This window comes from Astatotilapia calliptera, chromosome 1 (genome assembly GCF_964374335.1).
Source record: "Astatotilapia calliptera chromosome 1, fAstCal68.1, whole genome shotgun sequence".
Classification (NCBI taxonomy): Eukaryota; Metazoa; Chordata; class Actinopteri; order Cichliformes; family Cichlidae; genus Astatotilapia; species Astatotilapia calliptera.
Window position 1 is genome coordinate 38,996,452 of NC_137422.1, and position 25,295 is coordinate 39,021,746.

Genomic DNA, 25,295 nt, shown 5'->3' on the forward strand with positions numbered 1-25,295 from the left:
TTTTTCTCTCTATGTGTGCCTTGCCTTAAATCCTAATCTGACCTTATCTGCCTCCCTTCTGTCAGATAACGACAGGTATAAAATGATGAGGCACAGGTGTACAGTTCAATGGGCTGGGCCATCGCTTCCTGTTCACCTGAGCCCTTTTACCGTCAGTGTGGGCGAAAGTGTCAACATCTGACGTGACGCTTTCTCACACCTACGCACGATGATTCAGATGTTAAGTTTTTAAGATCTAAGAAAAAACTCCAACAAGTTGATCACGATGACACAACCATGCTAACCACTACAACTGCATTCCAGACCTATGGGAAGATATCACAGAAACATCAGTGAATATTGAACGTGCGTGCCTGAAACCCACACACTGTGTAGACTTTTACTTTGAAGAAGGTCTAAATCTGCTTTTTTTTCTTTTTTTCTTTTCTTTTGACCTTTAAATTTCAAGGTTAGACTGTTTGGTAGATTCATACATAGACAGAGCTCTTTATGTCTTTTCAACAACTTGAAATATGCTTATAGCCAAAAATAGACATCAACTTGGGATAAATTTCGGCCACGTCTGACCAACCAGCACAACATAATTTTTTAATTGGTGCTTTTGGGCTAAGATGTAGTCCAGAGGATCGTATCCATGACCTTAAAAAAGATAAATTAGATCACTTTTCATATTCAAGAAACACTGACTGGCTCATGTATATTCACACAAATATTAATAATAGACAATTTGATCTTTATTTGAAATTTTGCCCCGTCTTCTTTCTAGAATGTTTTTTATTCATTGGAGGGTCTTCGAGGATGAATAAGCCTGTTTAAAGTCATGACAGATCATCTTATCCTGTGTGTGTGTGTGTGTGTGTGTGTGTGTGTGTGTGTGTGTGTGTGTGTGTGTGTGTGTGTGTGTGTGTGTGTGTGTGTGTGTGTGTGTGCGCGCGCTAACATTAGTGAGCTTGAACATCGCAGCCTTCAGGATTTTCTGATAGAAATTCGTGATTCCATCAATTACAGCAGACCAACGCACTACCACTACCATGTTTGACTGTTGTGTTAGTTTTGCACCAGATGTAATGGGACACACTTGCAGGTTTTACCCATTTGTGGATGATGGTTCTCACCCTGGTTCAGTAGAGTCCCCTATCCTTAGAAATGTCCTCGTAACCTTTTCCAAGCTGATAAATATCAATGAATTTGTTAATCAGCGATTTCTTTGGTATGACGTGCTTCCTTTAGCTTACTTCACTTTGTCAGACAGGTTCTGATTGTATGATTTCTTGATTCAACAGGTCTACAGTAACAGTAAGTGTAATCAGGCCTGGGTGTGGCTAGTGAAACTGAACTCAACTTTCAAAAAAATGTGGTTAATCACCTGAGGAGAAAAGGCTTTTTCACACAGGGCCAGATAGGTCTGGATAGGTTTAGCCGTGTTATAGCTGTCTAATATTAAAATTTGTTTGATCATTTGAAACAGATGTGACAAATATGCAAGAAATGAGCAAACTACTTTTTCACTGCACCATATAAATGTCCTCAAACATGTGTAGTGCAAATTAAAGGCACTTCTGAGGAATCAGACTTATTATGACAATAACAATAAATGACGCCTGACCGTGACTAATCTTGTAGAAAACAGACTCGGCCTCAATAATTCAGCATTTTTTCTGTAATGCTGATGTCAAGCAAAAAATGATTTTCTGAGTAACTGATGTCCAAAAGCACCTTTACCCAAACATACTGCTTTAGATGTGAGAACCTGTAATGACACAATGCATTTTCAGACCCCAAACACAAACTTCAACCATCGTAAATAAGTGGTTTACCTAAACCTGCATCTGGTTCTAATTTGAAGCACATAACCAGGTCTGAGTCATTTAACAGCTCTTTAAAACTCCGTCTTAAAGCAAAGCTGATCCAACTCTTAACTGGTCTTCACAAAGATAGACGCTCAAGTGCAAACAAACACATACACACATTTCTTTCCTTAGAAAACCACTCAGTCGAAGAACGCGCTGCCAGTAAGTGCTTCGGTGAGGTCACACACACGCACACACTCGCCAGTGTGTGATGAGTGTGTTTTGATGTGTGCGTGCATCTGTGTATGTGACGGATAATTGGAAGCATGTGTCTATCTGCGCCTTTTCTTCTGCAGCTCGACTTGGCAGAAATGTTGCCTGGCTCAAGAGAACATCAGAAGCAGCAAAATATGGGATTCTTTCTGGAATATGATTCATTTAGATTGTTCCAAAAACACTTTAATGTAACTGTAAATATAGATAGAACAAATTCAAACAGATGCCCCAATGAAATGTGAACAAAGCAAACAAACTGGTTTGTTAGCAACAGATGAGAGGTGTGTGTAGGTGTTCTTGGAAGTTTTGCGGGTTTAGATGTGAGAGTCAGTCTATGCAAAATGTGTCCCCAGGCAGTGGCACCGATGGGACTTAATTTCGTAGTATGCACAGGAACAGCAGAACATGATTCCTGCATTTAGCATCAGCCACAGCTGAGGCACAAGGACAAAACCAAGGTGCTGCAACACACAGCTAAAATGAGAAAATAACATCACATCAGCCTGACGTTCATTCTGCATCTCAGAATTGTCCAACTTGCCAAATTGGTCCAAACATTTGTTCTTATATAAGGATATATGTTCATCAGTCCACTCGGTATGTATTCCTGGAATGTGTATTCAAGCCGAGCACTGGCACTACACGGGGCTGGACTGGTAATCTGGCATACCTGTCATTTTCCCAGCCTCACAAGCACTGACATTTCTATTACTGACAATGTATCGCCCAATCAAATCTCAAAACACAACCAGGGCCTCCTCTACCTTTGCTACACATCTCGTACAACAGAGTTCAGTGTGGCAGAAGTAGTGAAAAGGTGGAGCGATGGAGAGAAAAAGAAGCAAAAAATAAACACAGCAAAATTAACTGACATGGCGGCTGTACAACAGCAGATCCACCAACAACTAGTAACAAACCCTCGCTAGCACAGGAGGCTCCTGCTAGCACCAGCCATAGAGAAGTGAAGGAGAAGGGACAGCAGTCCCAACAACAGAGTGAGTAAGAGACAGAGGAAGGTGACATTAATGTGATAAGAAAATACATGGAGGAACAGAAGGGAAAGATTTCACTACGTGCCACTTCTAACAGCTAAAGTGTAGCTTTTAATTGTCACGTGCTGCAGTACAGTGCAACTAAGAAATGACCCGCCTGGACCAAAAATGTGCCAACACCAATTTTTCATCCCAGTCCAACAATGATACTAGATAGAAGAAAATAGAGTGCATGCAGGATTATGGGAGCTGAACGTCTGTTTAAATTCCAAATGATTTTAGGCTGCTATTAGGCGGTTGCTAGGCAACATGATAGTTACAAAAATGCCTAATTCAAGTTTTGTGGATACAAATGTTACTGTAATGACATGAAGATGATACAATTCCTTTATAAGTTGTTTCTAGGTGAGAAATGCTTTGCAGTAAATGCCATTTTAGTCCATTGGTAGGTGGTTGTTTGGTGACATGATCATGTCATAATGTATAATAGAGAAAAGAACCTCGTTGTATCATAATAAGATTCTTAAAATAAATTCTCCTTTAAAACTAGAGTTCATTGTTTGGTTAGACGAGCAGTCTGTGCAGAAGAAAAGCTCAATGCGAGATGATGAAACTCACGAAGAGAAAACACAAACATGATGAAAATTGGACATTTCTGTGGGCTTCATTTGTTGGTCTATTTGTATCTTTGTGTCTTTCTCCGGAAGTTTCAGTCAGTGAAGTCAGAATAAAGTTTAAAATCTCAAGCTGTTTCTCAGAATCCAGAAAAAAAGGTCAATAATTAAACAGCTAGGAAGCTGCTTCAAATTCCACAGACGAGCTGTTCTAATATTAAATGTAGTGTGATGTAAAACACACACACAACATTATATGTGGATTCTGAAAGTGGGTCCGTTTCAAAGATGCACATGTGAATACTCGTAGACTGTTTTATTACTCTATTATTAATTCTCTGTAAGCTTGGAAGGAGTCTTCCTAAGAGAGACCACTCGGTGTGCTGAAGATCTTTAAGTATCTGTACAGGTTCGTGTCCTCTTAGAACGTGTCCTGGACTAGCAATTGGAACATGCGACGAAGATGAACTGGCCATAGAGCGAGCTCAGTCAGTGGAGCTGAAACATCTGATGGATAATGTCTCTGTTTTATATTTCAGGAAACTGAATCTGTTTGAACTTCCAGCTGTTTTTTTACATTTTGTGCATTTCCACACTTTGCTTCATGAAAGTATACATGAAAATGTACAGATGAAAACCCACCAGCCAGTTTATTAGTGAAAAAAACATATAACACGGACAATCATCATCCTGTGGGATTACATTGTTGTACGGTTAATGCATTCTCTCCTGATGTTGAACAGATTCCAAACATATTTGTCCCGATAGTAATTTAGACCAAAAGGAAGTAAAATTAGGCAAAAGTTTATATGCGCTTTAAAAAACACAGAGTGCAGTTAAATCCAGCTGTGAGTGCTGGTCTGAAATCAAGTATGTCTCTGGGTGTAATCCTACGTACATGCAGAATAACACACAAGCCTGAACTTTGGTACTTCCTGTCCAATTAAAATACATTTGTGCCAAACTTAATCTTGGTTTTAAACATGTAATCGATTGAAAAACTATATTTTATAAGTTGTTGCTGGATTATGTTACCATGTTCAAAACAAAGCCACATTACATCGTGTCAGAATAAAGCAGCTACAAACTGTTTTGATTGGCTGAGCATCCTTTGAATTTATGTTTCTCAGACACAAACTGTTTTCAGTAAAACTGAACATTGTGTAATCTGAGTGTTACGATTATAACAATGTTTGTATTTACATACAGCTGACTCTCTTCTCATATATGTCTTATATATAATTGTATGCAATACACTGACAACAGTCACACTTCTGTAACCTCTGTGTGTTTGTATCTTCACTTGAGGCAAACCTCTATGTTTCTGAGGATGTCCCTCATTTAAAAGCACGGATGGATGTTTTTTAAAAAGCTGCCTGTTAACATAAAAACCCATTAAACAATAATCTGTTCAAGTCAGTTTTGCCTACTCAAGTAGTTTTTCCAGGTTATTTTTTGTCTCTTTTTCAAGTATTACTTGTAAATTGATTACTTTTACTATTGATTACTTAGTTCTCGTTTCCTCGACCGCCTATATGTCAGTGGCGAGTGTCATGGCTGCGCTTTGAATGTGTGTTGGACTGAAGCCACCAGTTCAGAGAAGTTTTAGTCATTTAATAAACTGGTATTCTGGCACAGAGCCAGCAGATTGCTGAGTTTTACTTCCAAGGAACTGGAAGCATAAGTGACACACCTGTGCACAACTTCTAGGAAGATTCATTCATCAGTAGTTTACATTGTTTCTCAGCTGCGGTACAGCTGGTTTTTCTGCAGTGCTCCACGTTCGTCACACCACACAATGTTTCTGAGGATTACAAATTAGATGTCAATACGTGAAACATCAGGGGCATATCTGCTCATGATGCAAGTGACAAACTGAAAACTGAAGACTTCCGTGCAGATGTGAGAGCAAGTTATTACTCATAATAAGTAATAAGATCAAGTGGAGGAATCATTAATGATAATTATCCTTTTAGGGCGGCATGTTATGTAAAAGAAGATGGTCACAGTCAGTTATTATGACCTTGGATCTGATGGTCTGATTCATTCAAACTTGACATGAAGTGAATCATGTTAATCAAACAAATGTTGGAATTTTCTAAACAAACTTTAAAGGTAGCTTATTTTTAACTTTGGTGTACATGCTGGCTGATTATTTCTCTCCGTGTGTGTGTGTGTGTGTGTCTGTGTGTGTGTGTGTGTGTATGAAAGGACTGATTTACTGTTAAATATATCATTGAAGGTCACAATATGTGCCTAAATTGGGTGCAACCCTAAAAATCATTTCTTTGTATCATTGTAGGCTCTCACAATATGAAGCACAGAGAGGTGACTGTTGTTGTGAATTGGTGCTATATAAATAAAACTGAATTCAATTTTGAATGAATTTAAAACTGCATGTGGAGAAAATGTTTTGGTCATGCTGGTCAGATTTATTGATACACACAGCAAACAGACTCTCGGTTTCTTCACAAAGTTTGTTTGTAATTCCTAAAGTGGAATTTTTCAGTACTTTCATTGGATTGGATTATTTTCCTGTACACCATATTATAATAATTAAGAAAAAATACCAAAACTTATAAACCAAATAGTTTTAACCTGCTGACCTCCAATGCCCCGGTACCCCGGGCAGAGGGGAACATGTAGTTTCACAGGCTGTGCCACCAGCTCTGTTTAAACATAGACATGTACGGTATCCAGAGAAACATCAGAATCTCAGCTAAAAGCTTGCTAAACTCTTTGACCACCAAACACAGCTAAAACAACAAACAATGCAAAAGCAGGTAAACAGATTCCACAAAAAGATGTAAACACAAAGCGTGGATTCCCACGTTCACCCGATGGCACGTACACGGACGAACAACGTCTCAGCTGAAAGCACAGATCTCAGATATCAGAACTGCAAGTTTCATCCGATCAAAATTCACTAAACCTGCAGCGAAAGAAGACCAAAATTATGCTTCACATTTGAAAAACATTAGCATAAATTCTGTCTTACCCTTGCTGTCTTGGTTCCATCTCCCAGTATGCTTCAAGAGCAGTTTCCCTTCATACGTCTCTATTTGTTTACAAGCAGATGCATTATGCACCAGCCGACCGTTGTGTACAGTGTGGCCGTCCGCTTTTTAATTTTTTTGTTATGCAAAAATGACCTCCAACAAGGCGGTCTAATTTCTGCTATTAAATACCAAACAAATGTACACCAAACAGCAAAACTCTTAGCGATGTCTCTGTTTCGCTTCAGCAGCATCAGTCTGTCCACAGGTAATGTCCATATGTTGGTTCATGGTTTTTTGATGAACTGCAGCATATTTACCAACAGGTTATATGTTATAAAAGAAAACAATAAAAAGCCTAGTAAAAAATTCATATCTTTCTTTATTACATCCTTTTCACCTATAATTAGGTCTCACTAGTGTTAGCTTTATTTTGACACGTTGATGCCAAGATGGATTACACACAGTTTGTAACTGCAGAGAAATAGCTGGTTCGTTTTGGGCAGGTCTTGTTCAAGCAGGCACCTCAGAAAGCCCCTGGGGTTTAAATAGTAACTGGGAACACTAACAAGTCAGACTAAACTAAAAAATAAACAAATAAAGAATGAAAATACTAGGGGTGCAACGATACTCGTATCGATATTGAACCGTTCGATACAGTGCTTTCGGTTCGGTACGCATGTGTATCGAACAATGCAAAATTTTTAATTTATTTTATCAACTTTTCTTCTGACGATGCTGTCTGTGTTGAGAGCTTAGTGGATCTGCGCTCAACAGTGCAGCCTAGGCGGAGTAGTCGAACGCAGATTCACTGAGCGCAGCGCAAGCTAGCAAGTGAGAAGTTAAGCTCTCGTTGCGACATGGCAAACTGAACCTCCCCCATCCTCATTCAGATCTGGCGTTTGGAACTATTTTGGTTTTCATGTGACGTATGACCCTGAAGGTAAGCGCGTCATGGACAAAAGTAAAACAGTATGTCGGATGTGCCACGCAATGCTCAATTACATGGGTGGGAACTAGTGCGTTAGCGCAGTTAGCTCGTTAACGTGTTGGCCGTCTAGCCCCATGCACGGGGCAATCCGCGGTAGCTTGTTAGCGGAGATTTGCCGTGTTGTGGCGTTAACGTCATTTCAGATTAACGCTGACAGCACTAGTGGGAACACAACGAATATGACTGCACATTTAGACAGCATCCTAGTGCAAAGACAAGTGGAAGCAGACAAAAACAACAAGCACACATGCTACAAACTTTACCCGAGTCATTTAGACAGCCGTTAGCACAGGATTCTCCTTATGGGGACCTGATATGTTTAATATGCTGCTGAGAATATAGCCCAGAAGAAGCGTATAGTATAGCTTTTATTTTGGAAAGAGACATTTCTCTGTAATAAACTCTCTTTTCCAAAGATGAGTGATTCCTCGATCAGATAGATTTATTTTTTTATTACTTTGTTGTTTCAGTAACATTAAATTTAAAAACTGTACTTTTGAGTTAAAATATAAATTTATAATTTTAATAAATGACAAATTCAAAAGGCATGAACAATTTTTTTTGTATCGAAAAAATATCAAACCGTGAATTTTGTGTATCGTTGCACCCCTAGAAAATACGTAACAAACCTCCTTCATCGATAATGGCTCGTGTTATTTCTCTGACATAGCCAGATGCCATAAAACTAGATGTTGGGGGTCGGGGTGGGGGTACAACGGGACACATTACTAACATGTGACAGATAATACAAAATAAAAGATAAACACACAGAGACCATGCGTGATTTTAGTATAGGAAACACTAACAGAGGCCTGTTGTTCTAACTCAGTGAAGACAAATCTGAAGTTTGCTCTTATTTTGATGAATTCTAATTTTCAAATATTCAAATAACAGATGCTCCTGTTTTGGCACTTGTTCTGTCTGATAATCATCTTTGGGTTTCAGTGGAGATGCATCCATATATCAGCAAACCTCCATTTAAGCCATACATCCTTTTCTTTGTAATAGTTTCCATTATTTTTCCATCATAGTTTGTAACTTCTGTGGTACTGCAACATTTCCCCATTAGGCAGCAAAAACGTAGTCTGTGACTCATGACGTCAGCCTGCCCTAGTTTCTTTATGGTCACTAAATTAAAGCCAGAGAAAAAAAAACGTCTTTCCTTTAGTGTTGACGTTTGAAATCCAGAGTCAATAAAAATGTAGGAGATGTGTTGAATACGGTGGATAGGAAAGAATTGATAGAAATGCTTTGCAGTCCTCGGTAAATAAGGATCTCTTACCACCCTGTCAGAGAGCTTCTTTGATTTCTCAGACTATTTAGTTTGTGGTTAGTTGAGTAGGGAGGTTAGTCCACACGAGTCAGCCCAGTCTTCCAGTACACATTCAAAGCTCTGAGGTGTGTTTGGTCTCCCCGTCCCATGGCATTATAAATTATTCTCCAGACAGTGACACATGTTACTGTTGTTTCTCCTCAGCCAGAGTGGAGTTTCTTATGCCATATAAATATTATCTTCATTGGGGTTTGAACCTCTTCAGCTTGGGTTTGGGTTCTAATAGCAGAGCCAACCCAAGAGCAGGTGGCTTGGGTTTAAGATGTGCAGAGTCCAGGTTGGACGGTATCAGCTCGCAGGACTCTCTGGCGGCTTTGGCCAAGCTGGACCCGCTGAAGACTTAATTAACGAAGAATGAGCTTTCTCAGCTGATCCAAACAGATTCAAAGAAACACAGTCCAACAAGGGAGAACAAAACAGGAATCTAAAAACCAGGAGGATGGGGAAGATTATTGGAACACTTGCTGTGCCTAACAAATGCAAAGAGAAAGGCAGGATTCAGTCGTCCCCTATAAAAGTCAAAAGTGTGCATAGTGTATGTGTATATTAGAACAGTCGCACACAGGTGCAGGTAAGTCACAACAGTAAAGTAACTCACGTTAAGACATGATGAAAAACGCGATGGCAGAGACCAGGGAGGCCAAACGGTGGCCAAAGCACATCAAATACATTACAAAGCTCCCAGGTGATGATGATTATCATGAACTCAATTCTTTAGCGTGACCTCTGATGTCTGTGGCTGTGTTAGGTGATTCCACAGGCAGTCCTATATGCTAGCAGATACACACCTCTGAATATCTGCTTTATGCTAAGCCTGCAGCACATCTGGAGAATGCGGCGTGGTGTTTGTGTTTGTAGGTCACAACGCGCATGGCGCTCCTGTTTATGATCAAATGGGAATGGATGAGTTAACGCCATTATGGTCTGTTCTAACATGTTAGTGACTTTTACAGACTCGTTGGCTTCTTCTTCTTCTCTTCCTGCTGTGCATCCAGTAAAAATAACCTCTGAATTAACTCCCCTCACATTATTTACTTTAGTTTCCTCTGCACCACAACAACAATCAGACTGTGGGCACAGGTCCATCTGCAAGTTTTTCTTGGCCCCGGCCTTCAAACCGAACACTTCACATTAACACACATGTCCCGAACTAACAGGAACATTACACACATATCTTGAAAACTAATCCTTTAAGGCTGAGTTTTCCCAGAAGCGCTCTGAGAATAATTCCTCCTCTGTTGCTTGGGAGGTGAATGGTGCCCAAGAATGCTTCAGGGAAACCTGGGAAAGTTTCTTTCTGGATTTCAGCCGCTGTCATCATCTGAGCTGAGACTGCAGCGCTGCTCAGCACAGACAAGGAGGAGAAAGTCTGAAAGTTTGACAGGTTGCACTATGTCATGAAAAAGGAGAGTGAAGAGAACTCTTCGTTTGGGAGGCTTTTCTTTTTCACCCTGAAGTCACGTCACTCGCCAGGTTTTACAATTCACCTGCAGCTTCTCTCACCCTTTAATTTGTTCGGGTTGTAAAAGTCGGAAATTTGAGTTTGTGCCAAAAACAAAATGATAAAACCAACAAAATGAGCCGTTCATTGCTGCACAGTATTATAGAAAACACATCTGTTGATGTGTCCTTGAGCAAGAGAAAATGACTGTTGACCTGCAGTTTAGTGTTTACACGCAGTGATCAGATTTATTTTCCTTCTCCTAACTCAAAACTGAAAGCTCTGTTTAATCGTCGAAAAAAATTTATCTTAGTCAGAATGAAACTGAAAAAAATGACATCTTACATTCACTGTTACATCACTGCAGAGTCGAAATCAACACAAACCTGTTGTTACTAAGTAGAAAGAGGTACGTTTGCATCAGCGTTTAGTCCATCCATAGCTGTGGTAGTGTGAGAACATTAGGGCTGGATCAGGTGACCCTGAATCCTCCCTTAGTGACGCTGCAATAGTTGTAGGCTGCTGGGGGATTCCCATGATGCATTGAGTGTTTCCTTCTCACCCACTATGTGTTAACAGACCTCTCTGCACTGAATCACACTTGTTATTAACCTCTGTCTCTCTTCCACAGCATGTCTTTATCCCGTCTTCCTTCTCTCACCCCAACCAATCGCAGCAGATGGCCCCGCCCCTCCCTGAGCCTGGTTCTGCCGGAGGTTTCTTCCTGTTAAAAGGGAGTTTTTCCTTCCCACTGTCGCCAAAGTGCTTGCTTAGTGGGGGTCATGTGATTGTTACTTCCAATATAAAGCGCCTTGAGGTGACTGTTACTGTGATTTGGTGCTGTTTAAATTGAACTGAACATTAGCAGATAACTTAATGACACCAGTAGCTCGGTGGAGAAGAAAAGCTACCAGAATCAGCAGGTATAAAGGCAGATCAGTGATCTGCAGCTCAGTCAGCACTTCCTCTGAGACCAACAGCAGTGAAGTTGTTATAGGACCCGTTAGGCCTTAGAGGCTCTAATGATGAACGTTGCTTCATTCTATCACAAATTGTTTGATGTTTGCAAGGTTTCGTTGCAAAAACTAAACACTTTCTCATTTTCTTTTTGACTCTTCTCTTTTGGGGTCACCATCTGCCTTCTTAGTGTCCTGCTCTGTCACAGCTCGAGTTTCCCTTTTAGCACTGTTAAAAGTGGAAAAGCAACATATTCCACATGCTAGTTTTAAGTAAAATTAAAATCCATTAATTCCAACTGTGGCTGAAGTGCACATTCCCAGAACAAGTTGCAGCAGCACAGACGTCAACTATGGTTTGTCTGGTAGCAATGTGCGGCGTAAACACAGTATAACTCAATGATAATATCTCTGTTAAACAACGTGTAATGGGCTGTAATTGTATCTAGTTTGCTCATTATGCTAATGCGATCGTTTGTGTTCTGCAAGCACATGCCTGCTTCTTCTCGTCTGACAGTTTGTGTACAGATGCCGTCTGTCCGGAAGTCTTCCATGTTTCAGTAAAGCTACAATTGCTCAACATTTATGTTTTCCAAAACCAACAAAATCAACTTGCGATAGACGAGCACATGTGTTTGGATAAAAATAGGGATGTCGCCTGCTGTGGCGTAGGCTCGTCGAGGCCTTTCGCTCTGCAGCGATGCAACAGATGGATTTTTTTAAAAACAGACCTCTCTCAGCACCTTAGTCAGAAGAATGTTCTCTCGCTTGTTCACTGAAATCATGTCGACATAATAATGATCTTCTAAACACCTACAGGAAAAGACGTAGAAAGAGCACCATGAATATTGTAGCATGCCGGCTGAGAAGAGTTTGTCTTCAGTGGAAAAAAATCTGGCAGTATTAATATCTATTAAAGAACAACAGTGAGTGAAGCCAATGCCTCAGAAAGTATTGCAGTGCCTTCATCTGTGTGAAACTGGCATTTGTGCTCCAAAACACCCTGCAGGACAGATCTTGTGCCATGAGCCCATTTTTTACTTTAATGACAAAGTGATTATTTCGACTCACTGTGTAAATTGAACGAGTCCTTGGATGCCTTGCACGTTCTGTTGTATTAAGCTGCTCTCTGCAGGCACAGCTGTGTTTATGAAGTCATAATAAATGACAATATTGCAGTGTTGTAAAACTCATCTTTCAGTTTAAGGGGCACTCGTTTGGAATTTAACAACGTCTTTGACAGCTAAGATTTTTTTTAATTACTTTGATTTTAATTGCCATTAGAGATATTTGACCTACCATCTGCAGTAGGACTCGATTTGACAGCTCATTCTGACCCTTCACCTCAATTGAATGAGTTTATTTTGTTAGTTTTCTTTTGTTTGCTTAATTTACACTAATAACAGTACAAGAGTGACATTTACATTTATATTAATTTTACAAAACAATTTGACGAAATTGAAAATTTATTAAAAGACTTTATTTATAAAAAACAAACAAACATCAAACCCAATGATGAGAAAGTAAGAGAAATAAAAAAAGCAGCACATCCATGGATCAAATGTTCATAAGAGCCTTTGTTACAAGAATGTCTTAATAAAAGATTGCAAAGGTCCAGTCATCTTTGTCTCGATGCTTAAATCCTCCAGATAAGCAAATCCCAAAAAGTTGATTCTGTTCATCTGAACGTAGCAGTTCAATGTTTCTCCTGCTAAAAGAAAAAGCTACATCCAGATGAACAGAATCAACTTTGGGGGGTCCAGTCACCTTTGTTTGCTAGCTGAGACCACAGAATAACTAGCAAAGACTAAGCCATCGCTCAAACACTTCAGCAGCAGTGGATGTACTTCAGAGCAAGGGAATCTAATACTTTAAACCTGAGGAACAAAATGTTTAAATCAATAAAGACTTCAGCATGCAGCCAGATAAACTTGCCAGTACCAGAGAACTGCATTCATATTTCTTATTGCCAGTTAAGTCTGGGCAGCACTAATTCTGGATTAGCTGGAGTCAGTGAAGTCAGTTTGACTCATGCCAAGATAAAGAACAAGAAAAAACTAATCCATAAAGGGCCTTATGTAAATCAGTAGCAGACAAGAATCATCTAAATCTGGAAAGTATTAGACATGTAAGGACTTTTTTCCAGTGAACATAGTGTATTACTTAAGAAATAACCTCCATGAATAAAACCCAGAAGCAACCAGGAAAGCATCCTGTTAATCAAAGGCCTCGCAGTGATAGATGGACAAATGTGTGTGTTTGAATCCCTGATGTGCGCTCAGCAGCATGTGGACAATGCTGCTGGGAGTGACCACAGAAACAAGCCGTACATACATGTACTGCAAAGCTGACTCACACACACACACACACACACACATTTGCCTTTGTGAGATCCGTTATCCATACCTTACTGTAGACCCCGGTTCTAATCGAGACCTTAAACCTGATCAAACAGTCTCAGGTCTGTCCGAGTGAGGCTTGGACAAAATGTCCTCAGATTACAGATAGTAAAACTCTTATTGGTCCACATGAGGATGCCTGTACAAGTATATGCACACACACGTCCTCTGGGACTTTTATATAATGTGGACTTTGTGTCCTCCCTCTGAAGGACGATAAGGTTTTTCAGCTCTGCAATAAATCCTCACTCCTCCTCCTCCTCCTCTTCCTCCTCTCTGCTGGAGTTTGGCTTTCATAAACACTCATCAACACACACACACATAAATATACACACTAAAATATGAACAAGCAGAAAATCTATTAGTGAGGCGTCCTTATTTCACTGCTGCCACAAACCTTAAAATCCAACTGGAAACTAAACCAAAGCAAAGGAAATATGACAGAGGAGAGGAACCAAGGAGAGGGAACAAGAGAGGGAACCTAACCCTGGTTCTGTGAGAAGCTGTTATTAAAATACAGGAAGGGTTAACCGAGAGTCTGTGAAACTTGCAAAGAGTTGTTGCATCATTTTATTAAAAAATTTAGCCTGAATTCTTTGTGTGTTTTGGAAACTTTGAAGATGAGTGTTTCCTCAGGACGTGCAGGGACGACACCAGCGATGCACGTCAGTCATCCTTCCACCACGAGGCTCTGGTATTTCCTCTCCTGTGACTCCCAGTCACTGCCTGCTGACTGCAGCACGCTCATCTAAAATTAACCCTCCTGCTGTCACCCATGATGATGTCACCACAGCTGGAAACGCTGAGCAAACATCAGTTCGCTTCTCCAACGTCACTTGGCGAGCCCTGACGACCGACCAGACACCAAACTGTTCTGCGCCGCTGTACTTTCATATGTTTGTCATGGATGTGTCAGACCTGTCCTGGTGGAGTCATATGAGACCAAAAAGCTGTGCCTTGTATGACCTGTATGACATCATCCACACCCCCTGGTGAAAGTGTCTTTCTCACCCTTTTGTTTGTTCCTCTGTTGTTTTCCAGTTTCTGACATGACAGCGTAGCCGTCAGGACAAAGGCGGTCGAGCATTAAGTCATTGAGTCGGAGATTTTTAAAATGAAAAAATAAACAACCTACAATATTTTACCAGTTAAAAAAGATGAAAATCTGTCTTTTCACACTGTTGAAAAGACTTCCCTTCATGTCTCAATTTAGTGGCAAAGTCTCCGTCGTGTTCAACAGACACCACCCAAGACACAATACATTTTAAATGTCTCAGAGCCTGGTACAAGTAAGCTCACCTTGCAACGCACAGCCACATATAAACAAGTGTGTCGGGTGTGTTTTAATTCTTACGTTTGAACATATGCTACGGCTCAGCAGCGCTGTGGGAACGCCAGTGTGCATCGTTCTGCTTCTTCAGTTAATGAGTAATTAAATCTGGCAGCCAGGTTAGTGCTTGTTACTGCTGAGTTAATTTTTCATCAGCTGTAGCCTGGAGTTGCTTCCACTGATGGCAAGTAAGTAATAGGAAGACAATGACATCCCGTGGCCTTCACTGCAGCTGTGAAGCTTCCCTGTGGTCTTCCTCTTCCTCCTGCCTGGCAGCGCCATCTTCAATGTCCTTTGTCTAGTACATCCACTCTCCCTCCTCTGCACATGTCCAAACCATCTCAGCCTTGCCTTTTGTCAGTGTGGCTGTCTACAAACCTCACATCCTAGCAGGTCTCACTACCGTCTTCGAAACCCTTTGCTGCCTTCCTTCTCCTGACTCATCTTACTTTGGATTAACTCATCTACCTTCTGCCTCCTATGGTCCTTGGATCCTCATCTGTCCTCCTGTCTCTCTCTCATTCACACACATATATTCTATCTTGCTTCTCCACAGCCTACACCTCCACCTCTCCAGGCTCTCTTCCACTTGTTCACTATTCTCACTGCATATCAAAATCACAAGATCTCGAACGTCCACAGAAACTCCTGCCTGACCTCATCTGTCAGCTTGTTCATCACCACTGCAAACAAGAAGCAGATCCCTGATGTAATCGCACCCCCACCTCAAACTCGTCTGTCATTCCTATTGCACACCTCGCCACTATCTGTCCTCATACATGATCTGCACCACCCTCACATGCTCCTCTGCCACTCCTGACTTCCTCCGGCAGTAACGCAGTTCCTCTCTCGACACCCTCCCATCTGCTTTCTCTAGATCTAAAAAGTGCATCTGCTTCCAACTTTAAATCCAGCACTCTTAAAACAAACACTGCAATTGTCCTGCTCTTTCTAGAGATAATAAAGCAGAGTAGCTCTGAGAACATCATCAAAGCTCGGTGCTTGGCGAAAATCCCAGTTAGCCTAAATGTAATTATTCATTTTTCACTTGAACTTAAATTTGCTTCCTGGGATCATCTGTGTGTAATTTTTCTGCAACAATGTTTCCTACCATTGAATTTTTCTGTCTCCTACACGTGTTTTTTACAGGAGTTGGCCCGCTGGTGTGGCAAGGATAATGGAAAACTGTTTGGGATCATTTATATAATCGTATACGCTTTGATTTAACTGCAATTTTCCACTTCTAATCGCTACATTGTGATGTTTTTCACTGAACCCTGGCTAACAGACCCAGAACAAGATTCAGAGATATAGTGAAGTACACGCAGTTTGACAGTAACCACGGCCGACAGCCATGTTGTAGCCCAGATAACCAGTTACTGTTTCCTTGGTATTAAATCTCTTTGCATTAAAAATGAAAACTATCATGATTTACTTTTGACACAGGGAAGAACACAAAAAATAGCCATTAAAACACACTTCAGTATAAGATATAATCAGGTCATTTATAAGCACCTGGTGACAGTATAAACAGTATAAACCTTCATTTGAGTTCATTTACATTGGGAGGTAGTTAAATGCATTTTTTTCTGCTGTGTGTTTTACAGAAGGACCTCCTAAACAGAAGAAATGTGCTGAGTGTCCACCGCAGTGTTTGTCAGAGTGGTCAGCCTCTGGACCTCTGGGTCATTCAGGAGGAATAACTTCATTTCACCATAATTTCGTTTTGTAGAAAAGGTCCTGGTCACAGAATGTACAGATATGACTAACATACAATATAATCACAGGCTTCTCTCTCCACTATTGTCTCCCACATACAGTGTAAACACTCAGCTTAACAACAGCGAGAGTCCTCCCACAGACTCCTGTGGGACTCGGTCTGACCAGCTCTGTGAGTCTCCGACTTGTGTGCAGACCTCTGGCTGTACTCAGGGCTTAGCTTTCTGCAGCGCCCCCTCCTGTGTGGATTTAAATTTGCATTTCATTTCCACTTAAAACGAGTTATTAGACTAACTGAGGTTTGCAGCGGTGTGGGATTACAGGTTGGTAAGCGCTGCTGTGGGGTTAAAAAAAACACAGCAGTTTAACATGAACCCTGGGACCTTCGTCCTCTCTGCTCACTTCTATATGTTCACTCACTCTATCAAAGCTGATAAAATAAAACGTGTCACGATGATTCGTATAAACCAGCAGAACATAGTCATCATTACTTTGTAGAGGAGCTTACGAAATGATTGATGTGAATAAAAAACAAAAGGCTTATTTGATGTCTTAGTTTCTACAGATGTCAATCAAGTCTTTAAAGAAGAAGGTCAAGTATTAAACAGTAGTCTTCTGCACATTTATCATATTATATAACTACTTCACTTCTGTACACTTTACTAATTGTGCAAAGACTCCAAACGACACCACCGCTTTGTTCAACTGGAGCAATTATCAACTTGATAAAAAAAAAGTGAATATGACTTAATTATATCTGCCAAGTATTTGTCAAAATGTTTTTTAAATTAGACGCTCCTGTCCCATCTAAGCGAGAACCTCTGGGACTAAAAATGAAGCTACAGATCCTCTGATGGCCACTTCAGCCTTCAAAGACTTTAAAATACTCTAAAACAAACACGCTTACAGTCTGCTACACAAAACTGTTTTAGCTGGTTTCAGATAAATTCTCCACAATAACAGCTGGTGATATTTTTGTATGTATATAACTAATCTGTTTAACCTGTATTAAAGCTCAAATCTATATGTTTTAGCGGCACTGTTACTGTCTGCTATTCAGCTCACTAACTGCACTATGTTTGTACTTCTGGTGCCTTTTGGGGTGTTTTTAATAATATACTTATATTAAATAATATAACTATTTGACAAATAGTCAGGCTTGGTGTCAGTTAGTGTTCTAAATACCAACTTGTCTTAATTTCTCTAAATTTTTAATATTTATTTCTCTCTTTTTTCCTCTTTTATCATTATTGTTGCTATTTTCTGTTATTTTCTTCCTAATACAACTGCACACTTTCTATATGCTCATGTAAAGCTGATGGGTAAATGTGGCTACACTGTGTATCTGTACATGACAATAAAACTTGAAACGTGAAACTAACAACAAAGACATCCGTGCTGCAGTTTTGGTGTGAATTCAAGTATTTTATGTTACTTGGTATTAATTTGTGTCGTTGTCAATAAAGGCTGCTGTGTCTCCAGTAAGAGGTTGGGTGTCTTCTAATTAGAAGGTTGGTAGATTGATGCCTGGTTCCTTGAGTCTCCCTGTCAAAGTGTCCTTGAGCAAGTTGCTAAACTCAGAGTTGCCTCCGATGGTCAAATGTTCATTAAAGCACTTTTGTGATGCACATTTAGCCAAACTTGCTAGCAGTAGCTGAAAATTTAGCAGTCCACCCAGAAAATCAGGAGCTAAAGCTAACATGATGGGTTATTGCCAAACAGCCGCTTCGAGTAGACGACCCAGATATTTTGGCTTCATTACATTCAGTCTTCATTTCTGTGCAGTAAATGACAGCTGGATAGTTCAGGGCCTCTTTTTATAAAACCACCGTGGTTTGTGTTCTTGTTTTGGTCTCGCTGGCTAAAACTCCAGCTGTGCCGTCATGGCTCAGTCCTCTCTGACGATCATCACCGCAGCTTCTTTTTGCTGCTTTGTGGTGGAGGCCAATAGGTGAAGACAAACTATACTTTCCTGATCCGGGATTCAAACGTAAAGCAGAGAGGAGTCAACAGACTCCCATCACCAAAATATCACACCCATGTGACTCTGAAGGCATTTAAAATGACGAATCAATCTTGCCTGAGCGTATATAGCACACGGAGAGCATTTAGGTGCTGTAATGATGAGCTGTGGTTGTGGAACAGCAGAGTTCAGGCTGACAGCTCAGTAATCGTTCTCATTAGACAGAAAACTGCTCTGAGGTCAGACCACACCTTCGGCTCCTTCTGTCTTCCTCTCTTTAACTTCTCTTTTTCTGCTAACCCTCCTCCCTCTCTCCTCGCCTGCGTGCCTCACTCCTGAGGCAAGTTGCCCCCACCCTTCCAGGCTCTCTCACCTACGCAGGGTGTCTCTCGCCCCGTCTTGCGGGTTTGGCAGGGCGGGATGTTTTTGTGCTCGGTGGTTTTGGAGGAACGAAGCGAATGAACCTCCAGCGCGCCGAGTCATCAATCAGCACAGTCTGTCACCTAAATCATGAGAGGAGTCATCATGGGGGGTGCACAGCTGTGCGTGTTTTTGTGTGTGTGTGTGTGTGTGTGTGTGTGTGTGTGTGTGTGTGTGTGTGTGTGTGTGGTGGGGGGGGGGGGGGGGCAATGTCATCACAACAATCAGAGGAAGAAAAATTTAATCCTTCAGAGTGAGAACGCTTTCTGCTTTCTTCCTTATTCCTGTAGAGGTTATTGAGTTCAAACCAACACCCTGTTATTCTATTATCACACAGCAGCATTAATTTCACTTTTGCACGGTTAATATCTTTAAACAGTTAAGAACATACCGGGATGCATTCATTGGTCGGTTCATGGATTCAGCTGATGATATTACATGTAGATGTTATTGCTTCCTGAGCAAAAACAGATACTGCAGCAAAAAAACTGTAAGAAATACAGCAAATGATTGAAGATACAATGAATCTAATGAATAGACTAAGGTAAATGTATCCACATGTGCCTATTATTGTACAATCTTAATGCTATTTACTCTGAACTGTGTGTTTAGTCTGTAAGGTAGTGCCCTGGAGTGCAGCTTTAGGACAACCGCTGGGGGTGCACACAGGATTTTCCAGGTGAAGGTGCAACCCATCAGTCCTTCTTCCCTGATTATTTCTTTCCTCACCTGGTGGGATTTCAAAATGCTTGCACTTAGGTCCACTCGGGATTTACGTTTCAGGCTGCTTGATTTATGAGATGCTAAAGAACGTGTTGCCTGCCCCGGCTTTAATGCCTCTATTGAAGGTTATTAAACTCAATGCGCAGCTCTATTGAGACTCTGTGTTTTTAAGTTTGCATCATCGCACCGGACGAACAACATTCACCACATCTGCTGTAACAGTTTACGAAACTTTCTCCTGACCAGGATCTTTGAAATCTGTCAGGATATAACAACAAAGTTCTCAGAGTGTGGTGACAGCCGACCTTCAGGCTTCATCTCCATTTTTGAGAGTTTCTTAGAGGGTCGTATGAAAGACCTGCTGTGTTTGTCGCCATCACTATCATATTTTTTTCAAACACTGTTGGATTCCACTCCAATAACTTTATACGAAGGAAAGCTTCCTTCGTATCAGCTCCTAGTTGGTGTGTTATTGCTTTAGCAGATGACCGTGTAAAGAATCTGCAAGGAGCTGAAATCGTGTCATTGTGACCGAATGCTGGCACATGTATACGCAGAGCAGTGTGTAGTTTTGCAGTCTCAAGCTCCTGCACGTTGCCCTCCCCTCTCTGCTGCTCTGGTAATCCATCCTCATCTTCGACAAAAATAACTACATCATTTAATCCAAATACTCCTCACCAGCTTTATTTGAAAACTTCAAACATAAAATCTCTGCAGAGTTGAACTTTGGATTTTTAATTCCTGGGTTAGAAATGTCTACGTCACGGCGTGGCAGTCACTCGTGGTCTGGCATGGCCTGGTATTGTATTGGTTTCAGTGGTTGGCTGGCACTGGGTACTAAACACAACACATAAGAGCATTAAGATCTTTGGGAATTCTTTGATGGATAATTTAACCCTCTGGAGTTTCCTAATTCATCAGTGAAACCAACACTGAGTATGATTGATGACATTATAACTTTATTTAAAATCGTGCAGAGACGAGTCATGTAAACTATATATGTGGTGGTCCAGTTGCTTTATTTCTTCTGCCATTTGACTATTAACAGCCTTCTGCTAAAGGTTATACGCTGTATTTATCATTGTTATGATTGGGGATTTGCTGATGTGTGAGATGTTCATCTTTTTAGTTAAAAACTAAGCAGCCTTAGAACCCACAGTGACACAGGTGTCACCGCCCCTCGCACATTGAGGAAAGTTCCTGTAAAAGTTTCAACATTGCCGCTCATGTAGTTTTCCTGGCAGTAAAGATGGGCCTGGGCTCTTACAGGTAAAAAAAAGGGAGTTTTTACACAAAAAAGAGAACCTTCATGCAAAATTTGAAGCTTTTCAAAAGGCAAAGGCATCAATCCATCTGTGTCTGAAGGGTTAACGTTGGCGTGACGTAAAATCACTGTGAATAAAACCTGGAAAGAATTTCAATGATCCCACCGTCAATGAGCTGGTCAGAGTGGTTAGGTAACCATCTTCTGCTCGGTGACGTTGGAGTCGGAGATGTCGACCAGCACGTAAAAACATTTTAACGAACACTGTTAAAAAAAGAAAAAGAAAAAACCTGCAACTTCCCGTTTAATGCTGTTAACCGCTCGTCTCAGCCTTATTCCGTAAGTGGCTCTCAGGTTTTGCAGAACTATCTCACCACAGGACATCAATACAGAACAACTGTCTTCATCCCCTGCAGGTTTCAAAATCTGCTGCACTGAAGCAACAACAGTTGCAACGTTTCAACACGCGAAGTGGCTGCAGGTGAAACTTGCTCCTTCAGTTTGGGGTCACGTACAGGCCACGGCGGGATCCAAAGGCTCCACGGGTCTGATAGCGCGGAGCGACCTGGCGTGTCGGCGTGGCCTCTTGAAGCTTCAGTCCTAAAGTTTTTCTAAGGACATTTTGTCAGGTGAAATCCCCAACCTGCCTGCAGCAGTGAAAGTATTTCTGTCTGTCACACAAATGCAACATTCATTCGCAACTTTACATTAGCAACACAGCGCTGACACAGATACAGCTACATGCTCAAACCGGTCACATACAAAAAAAATCCTTGGTCATCATATTGTATCAGATCATTGCATCTTTGTACGTCTAATTTGCAAATAAAAACAGGAACTAAAGCAGCGCCGAGCAGAAACATGTGCCACTTTTCCTCTTAACCGGTGGACAAGGATAAAAGTGTTTGATTGATGTTTGTTTGTACGATGTGCAGCACAGCGGACGGCTTAAAAATAGCATCTTTGCACCCGAAACAATTGGTCAAATTAACTGTTAAAATCATGAGCAACGTTTCTGGGATGTTAGTTCTCTTTGTTGTTTCATCTCCATCTTACATCATGGCAAGAATGACTAAGATGCTATAAGTGGCCCCTTGCTGACACACACAGTGATGCTGAAGCATATTCAGAGTTCATTAAACTGTCACAAGCATCTGTTTTTGACTTCTACAAAGGACCAAAAACTTTAATGTTTCATTGTAATAAGTTCGTGACAAAGGAGGGAGGTCAGTGGATGCACGGTGACCACAACGAGACACAAAAGAACTACAAAGAGAGGCTTTTTCTCCTCTGTCCGAGGTCTTAGGGGCCCTTACATGTCGCGTGCAAGTGTCATTATCATAATCTGACCGCAGCTGTGGATATTTGAGTTTCCATACAACAGCTCCTTATTAGGAATTTATATTCTTTTAACTTCAATAAGCTGTTAAACCTCAAAACCTTCAAAGATTCATCTGTATGGGAATATATGCGTCGTGTCGTCATTAATCCCACTCAGCCTGATCGCTGCTGTGATTCAGCGTCTACCTGCTCTGGAATTAGAACCTCTGCTAATCCAGCGCTGCTGACTGCCAGACTGTAATCAGCACCGAGCACAGAAGCACTTAGCAGCCTTCAAATTGTAAAACTCTTGAAAAAATGAGGAGTAAATTTGAAAGCCACTGGAAGGATTTCAGGCTGGGCTGTTTACGCCTCTCGTTACAGCTCGAACGCCAGCCTCTGAGCTGCTCCGAGTGTTTCCATGATCTTGTAATCGGCTGTATCTGCTGCTTTGCGGTTCACCACTGTCCTGTTAAATCACCCGAGTGTTCTCTCCAGCCCAGAGCTGTAATTGTGGCGCAGAAACAATCTATGGAAAACAAATAAACTGCTGTGTGCGAGGCCCGGAAGCTCCTCTCCGCCTTCTCAAACCTCTTTGAAAAGCTCTTTAATCTGCTGACTGATTGAATCAATAAAAGTCCTGCCGTGTGATGTTCAAACCAGTAATTACCTTGTCATAACACAGAGGGGAATTTTTGATGGATGGTGAGCTTATAATGCTGCCGCCACACTTTAATTAAGACTGCTGCCGCCAGCCAATCAGAAGTCCGCGTGGATGCATAAGGCGGGGCCTGCTCGCTCTGACCTGCCATTGGATGTGTGGGAGGAGTGATGTCACTGCACAGGTGCATGCCGCTGGGGCACGGCACATCAGATTAATGCAGCGTCATTATGAGCTCAGCCTCGCTGATGATGTGGTGTAAGAGCACAGACGGCGAGACGGAGTAATCCAGCAGCGAGTTTACCTGAGACACTGTCTTTGCTCCGACAGTCTCACCTCCTGCAGACTGGGAGGAGTGGAGAGGGGCCGACCTTTTCCTCGAAGAATATCCAGAACCATGTTTTAACTTTTTAGCTGAAAAGTGCACGCCACCGACTTGATGAACGTAGAGACAGAGGTTTGTTGCTTAACAGTCTGCGTGGCAGGGACACTTTGCAATTTCAAGGCCTAAACGAGTGTCTGGTGGACTTGCTACACCTGCAGCTGCTTTCGGGTTTAGTATGGAGAAGATACTTTATATATATATATATATATCTGAGGGTTTGGAGGACAAAACATCTGGTCTTGGAGATCTAAGGCCCTTTTAATGAAGAGTATTTAGTTTTATTGAACAAGATCATTTTAAAGCTTAACCAGAGCCATGACGATGAAAAACGATGTAAATATGTCCGCTCAGCAGACGTCAGGACTCTCCCGGGTGCTTAAACATCACTGCTATAAACAAATATCATCATTATCTATTAATAAGCATGAATATATTAGCACAGCTTCATCAAAGAGTAATTTCACTTTTTTAATATCTGTATGTGTGTCACGGACCTGGGTCTGAAGGACCCACGGTCTGTGAACAAGCATGGACGTGTGTATTTTTGGTGCTTCTGTCCTCTGTTTCCTTATGTTTGTGTGTAGGTGGGTGTGTGTGGGTGTGGCAGAGCACCTGTTCTTCAGCCCTGGTGGGCGTGGCAGTCAGGAGCCTGGCCACACCTGAGGAGAAGCGCACACACCTGAAGTCGATCAAGCTTCGTCAGGGAGCTATTTAACAGTTTGCCTGAGCGCTCCTCGACGCCGGATTGTTGCGTAAGACTCCACGTCAGTGTCTTGACTAAGGTTTAAATCAGTGTGTGCATACCTGCAAGAGCGTGTTTCTTGACGGCTGCCTCTGGTATTCTTTCCCCCAGGACGAGCGTGGAAACAGGAGGGCAGCGAGCACGGGGATCGCGAAAACACAGGAGCGGAGAGCACCAAGACACGGATTTTGGGAGAAGACACTGCACGGGAGTCAAGGGAGCACACGGGGATTTATTGTTTTTTCTCCTACACCATTGCGGTGAAGAGTCCTGCGTTTTGGGTCCTATCTTCCCCACACACCCACGGTCTTCCCCGCAGACCGTGACAATGTGACAGAGATGCTTTCGAGCTTAAAAGTTTGACCAAGCAAAAACAAATGTAGAGGATCCATAATTGATCCCTGAGGAACTCCAAACCTTATTTTAGCTGCAAAAGACAAAAATAAAGATCAAACTGTACACGTTTCCTTTATTCACCTCAACTTTAATTATTACACTGGAAAATCTTTAGGTGAAAAACTGGCCGTCCGACTGCGGTCTGGAGTGTGGGGCCTCCCTGCTGCTGCGGAGTCGGGGCGGTCTGCTTCTCCCCACCGCAGGTAAAAGGGTAACACCACCTGGGTCTGGGTGCAGTTTCCCCCTCCAGGGGCAAGGGTACCTAGACCCAGGGCTTAGAGTACGCTTGGGGAGTGTGATCGTGTGTACAGCATCTCTTTATGTCTGTCTCCACGTTGGTTGAGTGTGGAGTGAGTGTATATGAGAGCATGAGGGTGGGAATGGATGTTTGTATCTGTGTGTGCCTGTATGTCTGTGTCTATATGTCAGGTTGGGTGTCAGGCGCCACCTCTCTGGGGACATCTCAGGCCCTCCAAGGTTTGGAGGCCTATCTCCCCCACCACCACTTCCCCTGCCAGTGGCGGACGCCCTCAGACATCGGTGCGTTGGTGGTTCTTTGTGTCCGGGGATGGGCGTCCAGGTAC

At 41.8% G+C, this 25,295-nt stretch overlaps 1 long non-coding RNA gene across 1 annotated transcript; it reads left to right on the top strand.

Annotated features, from left to right (window-relative positions):
- The first annotated feature begins 24,195 nt into the window (after positions 1–24,195).
- Positions 24,196–24,774, top strand: LOC145428530 (uncharacterized). Its single transcript, XR_013908818.1, has 2 exons — positions 24,196–24,337; positions 24,427–24,774. It is a non-coding gene; the product is annotated as an uncharacterized LOC145428530 (long non-coding RNA).
- Positions 24,775–25,295: the final 521 nt, after the last annotated feature.